This window comes from Lepus europaeus, chromosome 17 (assembly GCF_033115175.1).
Source record: "Lepus europaeus isolate LE1 chromosome 17, mLepTim1.pri, whole genome shotgun sequence".
NCBI lineage: Eukaryota > Metazoa > Chordata > Mammalia > Lagomorpha > Leporidae > Lepus > Lepus europaeus.
This window is the reverse complement of record NC_084843.1, coordinates 10,336,011-10,344,026: the sequence shown is the minus strand read 5'-3', so window position 1 is coordinate 10,344,026 and position 8,016 is coordinate 10,336,011. Positions and strand designations below refer to the sequence as shown.

Below are 8,016 nucleotides of genomic sequence, written 5' to 3'. Positions count from 1 at the left end.
AGCCTAACCTGCTATGCTACAAATGCCAGCTCCCTTAATGTTCTTGAAGAATCCGTTTCGGTTTCACTAAATCTAGCATTTGAAACATTCATTAAAAAGATTTATTTATTTATTTGAAAGAGTTACAGAGAGAGGAGAGGGAGAGGGAGGGGGGGGGGAGAGAGAGAGAGAGAGAGAGAGAGAGAGAAAGAGAAAGAGAAAGTCTTCCATCCGCTGGTACACTCCCCAATTGGCTATAATGGCTGGAGCTGCGCCGATCCAGAGCCAGGAGCCGGGAGCTTCCTCTGGGTCTCCCACGTGGGTGCAGGGGCCCAAGGACTTGGGCCATCTTCTACTGCTTTCTCAGGCCATAGCAGCTGGATCAGAAGTGGAGCATCTGGGTCTTGAGCTGGCACCCATATGGGATGCTGGCACCTTGGGCCAGGGCGTTAATCTGCTGAGCCACAGTGCCGGCCCTGAAATAATTAATGTGTACTTTTATTACTGCCTCTCTGTTTCCTAGAGTTTATTTGTAGTTCTTTTTATCTGGTTTCTTTCTTTCTTTCTTTTTAATACGAGAGAAGAATGAGAGTGAGCACAAGCAAGCGAGCTTCCATCCATCTACTGGTTCGCTTGCCAAATTCCCAGCAGCCTTGGCTTCTCCTGGAGGAGTGATCAGAGAGACAGAGTGTGTGTGCACAGTGCTGGTTAACTCTCTATGACCTTGCCATGTCATCATGTCCACCCTATTCTGTTCACTAGGAGGGATCGTGAAGTCCAGCCCGTGCCCAGTGAGCAGGGACTACAAAGTGTGTGGTTGCCAGAAGGTAGGGATCACCAACCAGGGCTGTCTCCGAAGCTGCCAACCACATGCCAGCACACGGTTGTTTTTGGTAGTGGTTCACGTGGTGTGAAAAGAATGCTTGTCCCTGTTTGTTGGGATGTGCTCTGTGGAGATCTGGCCAACCTAACCCATTAGTTGTGCACATCCTCAAATCGTCTCTCATTTTGTTTCTTTAGTAGATCGTGGCTAAGGATAAGTCAACCTTGATGACTGTCTAGTGGGTACTCTGCAGGTATGGGGGAACAGTCTAGGAAAGTGAGTGTTATTGAGTTGTTAGCTGGTGTTACTCAAGTCCTCGCTATCCTTACTGAATTTTTTTTTTTGTGTATCTGCTGTTTTAAACACATACTAAGCGAGGAATGGCACAATTGCCAGTGATGACTGTGGGTTTGTCTGTTTCTCTTTCTGTTCCATCAGTCTTGCTGAGTGTGTTTTAAAGGTCTGTTATTACGTCTTGATGAATTGACCACCTTCTCATTACGGAATGGTTCTCATTTTTCTCTGTAATATTTCTTGTCTCCTTGGGCTGATTTGTATGCTTGATGTTTCCATGACATATCTTTTTCCATCTTATTTTCAACCTGTCTGCTTTTAAAAATAATTTACATTCCAATTCCATCTCTGACAGCATGAACTGGGTTTTGCTTTGATAAATCCAGTCTGATCATTTCTGCCTTTAATTGTAATGTCTGAGATCAGCGGGTGTTAGATACAGATGTAGTAGAATCTCTTACATCAATTGTTAACTCATTAGTTTCTTTATTTTTTTTCCTCTAACATTTTGTGTCATATAATTCAAAGCTAAGTAGTTATGTGCCTTACGAGTTAGAAACTGTATTTGGCTCCAGGTTAGACACCTGCAAAGCACAGGCTTATATAGAGTAAGCATTTATTTATTTATTAATGTAAAAGAAGTCTGAAGCTGGCTGCCAGGTCTGGCTTGGTAGGTCTGTGGACTCACCAGGGACTTAGGTTCCCTCCAGCTTCCTACTCCACCGGGCTAAGCTGTGATTGTCACCCTCATGAACATGAGACAGTTGCCAGAGCCCCGCCCATTGTATCCAGCCACATAGGAAGAAGGGAAAGGGTGAGGGGTAAAATAATGCATACAGTCCTTACCTGGTGACTGCCACTTAAATGCCACTACCCATAACCCCACCACTTTAGCCACATGGAGGTCAAAAAATGGCTGTGTTCCTGGCTGCCCTGATAAAATTTTATTTATTTATTTATTTATTTAAAAGATGGTTTTATTTATTTGGAAGTCAGAGTTACACAGAGAGAGAAGAAGAGGCAGAGAGAAAGAGAGGTCTTTCATCCACTGGTTCACTCCCCAATTGGCCACAATGGCCGGAGCTTTGCTGATCCAAAGCCAGAAGCCAGGAGCTAGGAGCTTCTTTGAGGTATCCCACACGGGCGCAGGGGCCCAAGGACTTGGCCATCTTCTACAGCTTTTCCAGACCGTAGCAGGGAGCTGGATCAGAAGTGGATCAGCTGGGACTTTTAACTGGCGCCAATATGGGATGCCGGCACTGCAGGTGGCTGCTTTACCTGCTATGCCACAGTGCCGGCCCCCCAATTTTATTTCTAATATAGAAAAAGGGACCAGATATGCAGCAGGAAGCTGGTAAACTTTTCTGCAGAGGCATAAAGATTCTCAATAATTATTTTTGTAGGTATTGGCTCTTCAACTTTTTCTTTGACTTGATGCTTTTACTTTGAATAACATTTTGCTTGATATTGACATTGGCATTCTTGTTATCTATTAGTGTTTGCCAAATGAGTGTATATTTGTTTGTTTGTTTGTTTTTTTTTTTTTTTTTGACAGGCAGAGTGGACAGAGAGAGAGACAGAGAGAAAGGTCTTTCTTTGCCGTTGGTTCACCCTCCAATGGCCACCGCGGCTGGCGTGCTGCGGCCGGCGCACTGCGCTGATCCGAAGCCAGGAGCCAGGTGCTTCTCCTGGTCTCCCATGCGGGTGCAGGGCCCAAGCACTTGGGCCATCCTCCACTGTACTCCCTGGCCACAGCAGAGAGCTGGCCTGGAAGAGGGGCAACCGGGACAGAATCCGGCACCCCAACCGGGACTAGAACCCGGTGTGCCGGCGCCTCAAGGTGGAGGATTAGCCTAGTGAGCCACGGCGCTGGCCATGAGTGTATATTTGTAGTCACTTTTAATCTCTCTGATTATGAATACATGAATATTATGAATTATGAATAGTGGGAAGTTGTATTTTGTTGTTTTAAAGTCCTTTCTCTTCACACAGGACTGTAATTTCTAGTGTGTCTGTTGTTTCTGTGGGCTCCTTCTCCTTAGCACCCTTGTCATGTTTTATGACCACAGTGGCTGTGCACATCTCTCTGAGGCTGTGAGTTAGGATTTTGCTTACTATGCTCTGCTGTCTTTGTTGCTTTGCTCAGTGAGGCCCTTGCCATCATCCTGCTGGTTTTCCTGAAGTGTCCGCCGCTTCCTGTTGGGGCCCTGGGCTTGGCTAAAGGCCCTGTCTGGACAAGCTCCTGTTCTGTGAGCTCAGCAGGCCTCTCCGTGGGGGGCCCTTTACCTCCCACAAATTTGATGCAATTTGGTAACTCTTAATGTCAACATTTTACTGTTCAAGTTACTATGTGGTTTCTCCCTTCTGGCTCTACCCTGATTGACTGGAAAATCCTCCCAGTTAGGTAGTCGATATCTGATTACTGTAGAAAAGATCCTGAAGAATTTGAAAAGGGAGGAGACAAATTTCAAGAACATGGAAGGGGAGGAAAATGGAGAATCATGCTCTTTGTTTCTCAAGAAAGTCACTGTTTCTGCACTTAGGTCATTTATCACAGAGTATCACCTGGCATGAACACAGATCTGCATTTGAAACCCAAGCAGAGTGAGCCAAACACCTGTCCCTGGATGCCCCCTAAGCAGAGTGAGCAAACACCTGTCCCTGGATGCCCCTGGCTTCTGCTCATTCCCTCCCTTCTAACATTCTTACTCCAGAGTTCTGTCTGTAACTCTGATGATCCCGAGTCCTCAGCCCTACATCCCCAGCCTCCTCTTGGAAACTTGAGTGTGGAATACAGAACCATGGCCTGGACCCAGACTTGCTTCTGCTGCCTGCATGACCGTGGCCTCCGTTGTCCCAGTGGTGAGAGGGGGACGAAGTGTCTGTCTCAGGAAGCTCACGCAGGGGTGGCAGGAGCTCCCTGCACAAATGGCTTGGGACACTGTTGCCATGATGGTGACCTCTGAATAAACTGGACTGTTTCAGGGATGAACATTATTATTATTTTTTTTTACTATTTTTGCTTGATTTTGACCTTCTATTCAACACATCTAAGCTTTGCAATCATCATTCACTCCCCTTAAATTTATGTCATTTTTCATTATGAACTCAGTCATTTGGGCTCAAAAATGTGACATCTGCTTTCTCTCTTTGTCACCATCCAAATAACCTCCAAGCCAGAACATTCTTGGTCTCCAGTGTCTTTTTTTTTCACTTTAAAAGGTTTTTTTTTTTTTTTTTGGTTTTGCTTAAGTCTTATCTTTATTAGGATAAACTTTTTGTATTTCTATATTATTCTTAACTAAGTCTCAAGTCACAATAAAAACGTAGAATTAAAGAAAAAAAAATAATTAAGCACTGAGTGCTTCTTCCACTCTCTTATCCAGAATTACAAGGCCTCTGAAACATAATGTGAGTGAAAATAATGGCTTTGAGACCTAAGTTGGTCATAATTTTTTGGAAGTTCTCTTTTTCTCAGCCAAAAGCTACATATTAAACTAACTTTAGTGAGGCATTTCAAAATAAAACCTACAAGACTATCCTTAGAAGCTATAAAAATTATTTGATAAACATACTCCTAATAATTTAGATAGGTATGAATAAAATTACAAATAAAGATTAAAAATAAAGTCACTTTAAAATAATTTTGGTTAATCCCATTTCATATTTGCCATGTGATTTAAACTGCAGTCATGGGTTTTGAAAAAATACATATATTCTTATCTATACAAACACTAACATGGAGCCAGCGCTGTGGCACAGTGGGTTAACGCCCTGGCCTAAAGCACCGGCATCCCATTTGGGCACCAGTTCTAGTCCCGTCCACTCCACTTCTGGTCCAGCTCTCTACTATGGCCTTGGGCCCCTGCACCCACGTGGGAGACCTGGAAGAAGTTCCTGCTCCTGGCTTTGGATCGGCACAGCTCTGGCCATTGCGGCCATCTGGGGAGTGAACCATCTGATGGAAGACCTCTCTCTCTGTCTCTGCCTCTCCTCTCTCTGTGTAACTCTGACTTTCAAATAAGTAAAGAAATATTTTTTTTTTAAGAAGAAACACTAGCGTATAGACTTGAAACTAAAGGCTTATTGAAAGTGATGCAGATGTTCTATATCTTAAAAAAAAAACTTAAAAATATCTTTTTTTTAAAAAAATTTTTGACAGGCAGAGTGGACAGTAGAGGGAGACAGAGAGAAAGGTCTTCCTTTTTTTGCCGTTGGTTCACCCTCCAATGGCCGCCGCAGTAGGTGCGCTGCGGCCGGCGCACCGCGCTGATCCGATGGCAGGAGCCAGGTGCTTCTCCTGGTCTCCCATGGGGTGCAGGGCCCAAGGACTTGGGCCATCCTCCACTGCACTCTCGGGCCACAGCAGAGAGCTGGCCTGGAAGAGGGGCAACCGGGACAGGATCGGTGCCCCAACCGGGACTAGAACCTGGTGTGCTGGCGCCGCAAGGTGGAGGATTAGCCTACTGAGCCACGGCGCCGGCCTTATTAAAACTAAAATAGTAAAATCAATATGATTGTGCTATTAGGAAATTATTCTGGAAACTTATTAATAAATTACTGTGGATACCACTATGTTGCCACCTGAAATAGACTCAATCATTTTCCTGAATACAATAATAAGTAAACTAATGAGCTACAGGTTAGTCAGACGTTACAACCAAGTATGACTCTGTGGCAGTAACAGGAATGGGCATCACACAGTAACTCAGGTTTGGTTGTGTCCTGTGGGTATCACTGTGAAGCTATCAGCCAACCTACCTTTGGGACAGTTTTATCTGTAGACGCACAGACAATGGGTGTCTTTTCATCCTGTTCTCAGGGTTTGTATCGCTAGTCTATAACAGATAGCACTGAGACACCTCCAGCAGTAGAGGGAACAGGAAGGTAAGTGTGGTCTAAAAGAACCGTTTATCAGTCTTGATCCAGGCTTCTCAATTCCTGAAGAGGTGCCAACTCACGTCTGTCCATCAGGTTAAACTCCTGAACAAAGGAGATAAAGTGCTTAAAGGAGGTGTTGCGGTGGGCCTCCTCTTGCAGCTGCATTCCAGAATCAAAGTGCTGGTGATAAACAAGCGCACAAACTCTGAACAGACGCGTTAGCATGGTCTTTGCCGCAGACATGGAGTTTTTGGGAAACAGGACACCAATCTTGGAAGGAAAAAGAGTGTCGTCATCGAGCTGATCCTGAGCCCAGGTCATCAAATCGTCCGTGTACTTTGGGGCAGGGCGTTTGATTGGCTCTTTAATATTAGTACCATCTGCCCAGTGAAATTCGTATCTTGGCCCAGCAGACGTGACTGGACAGCTTGCTTCAGTGCAGAATTTCCTAATTGTTCCATATAACATGTTGATCTGGTTGAAGAACTCCACAGTGTTAACAGCCATCCATTCATTGAGGTCCTCTCTCTGGCAATGCAACAGCTTGTCTCAGATTTCCACTTCCCAGGGTTGCTTCCGCGTGTTTCAAGAGTTCATACTGATGGACCTTCTGGGATATTCTTCTGTGGTTTGAATGTCTTAGAAGAACGGCTGCTGAAGAGGAAGGTCATCTTTGGTCGTCAGAGCGGGGACGGGAGAGGCCGCTGGCCCCCGCCCCAGTCAGTATTCGGAGCTGGCTCCAGCATCCTGAGGGAGTCCACGGTCCTCAGCTCGGGACAGCAGAAGCAGGGCCGCGGGTGCTCTGAGCCGGTTGGAGCTGCTGCAATCCCTTGAAGACTCCAGTGTCTCTTGTGCGTCCCCTGTTTCTCCCTCCCTCCTTCGTCACCCTGGCTCGTGCCTGATCGATTCCAGCAGCCTTACTCTGCTCACCTGTCCGCTGCTCCTCCACTGCTTTCATCTTTCCAGGTTGTGTCATCACCCAGCTCAGCTGTCATCTTCCAGTGTTCTAAAGAACACATCCAGATACTTCAGCTTGCAACATAGGCATTTTCTTTTTTCTTTCTTTCTTTTTTTTAAATGTAAGATTTATTTATTTGGCAGGCAGAGATAGAAGAGAGAAGAGAGGAGAGAGGAGAGAGGAGAGAAGAGAGAGGGAGAGAGGGAGAGAGGAGAGGGAGAGAGGGAGAGAGGAGAGAGAGATGCTCCCATCTGCTGGTTGACTCCCCCCATGGCTGCAACAGCTGGGGCTGGACCAGCCGAAGCCAGGAGCTTCTTCTAGGTCTCCCACATGGGTGCAGGGGCCTAAGCACTTGGGTCATCTTTTGCTGCTTTTCCAGGGAGGTTTTAGCAGGGAGCTGGATCAGAAGTGGAGCAGCTGGGGCTTGGACTGGCATCCATATGGTATGCTGGCACTGCAGGTAGAGGCCTAACCTTCTATGCCACAGCACTGACCCCAGGTATCTTCTTTTACTTAAGCTGTTATTTCTTTTTCCCCAGACAGGTGGGAAAGTGTTCTCCCCACCTTCTCTTTGCTAGTTCTGTCCACAGCCCTGCACGGGCAACAGCTGCTCTACTCTCCTGACCACCCTGGAGGAGAAAGGTCTGCCCATCATCTGTGCTGCCTGTTGCTGGTACCCTTGTACATCGCCGTCCTGTTTGTCAGACAAGTCGCACTAAGCAGTCAGCAAAGATGCACAGGCCTCTGACTCACAAACAAGTTTTGACATATTTTTGCTATGTGTGTACATCCTCTGTAGTGTTCCACTCCTGTCGGTTGCTGCACAAGCTAGGATGGCTTCATTAATTTAATTAACTCATCATATTGATTGAGCCATGTGATTGAAAGTCTTTTTTACCTAGTGGTTGTTTATTAATAATTCAGTAATACTGTCTGCTATCCTTCAAGCAATAGTGCTTATGAAAATTTTTGGAAGGAAATGTAAGATGGAGAAAATTGTATCTATTTTTGTTTTCCATTTCTCTTATGTATCCTAAAAAAAAATAATGTTAGAAGTGTGTTAGTCATGGCACACCAGGGC

At 45.6% G+C, this 8,016-nt stretch overlaps 1 pseudogene; it reads right to left on the bottom strand.

Annotated features, from left to right (window-relative positions):
- Positions 1–6,010: 6,010 nt before the first annotated feature.
- LOC133776339 (MOB kinase activator 1A-like) lies at positions 6,011–6,648 on the bottom strand (annotated as a pseudogene).
- Between the last annotated feature and the right edge of the window lie 1,368 nt (positions 6,649–8,016).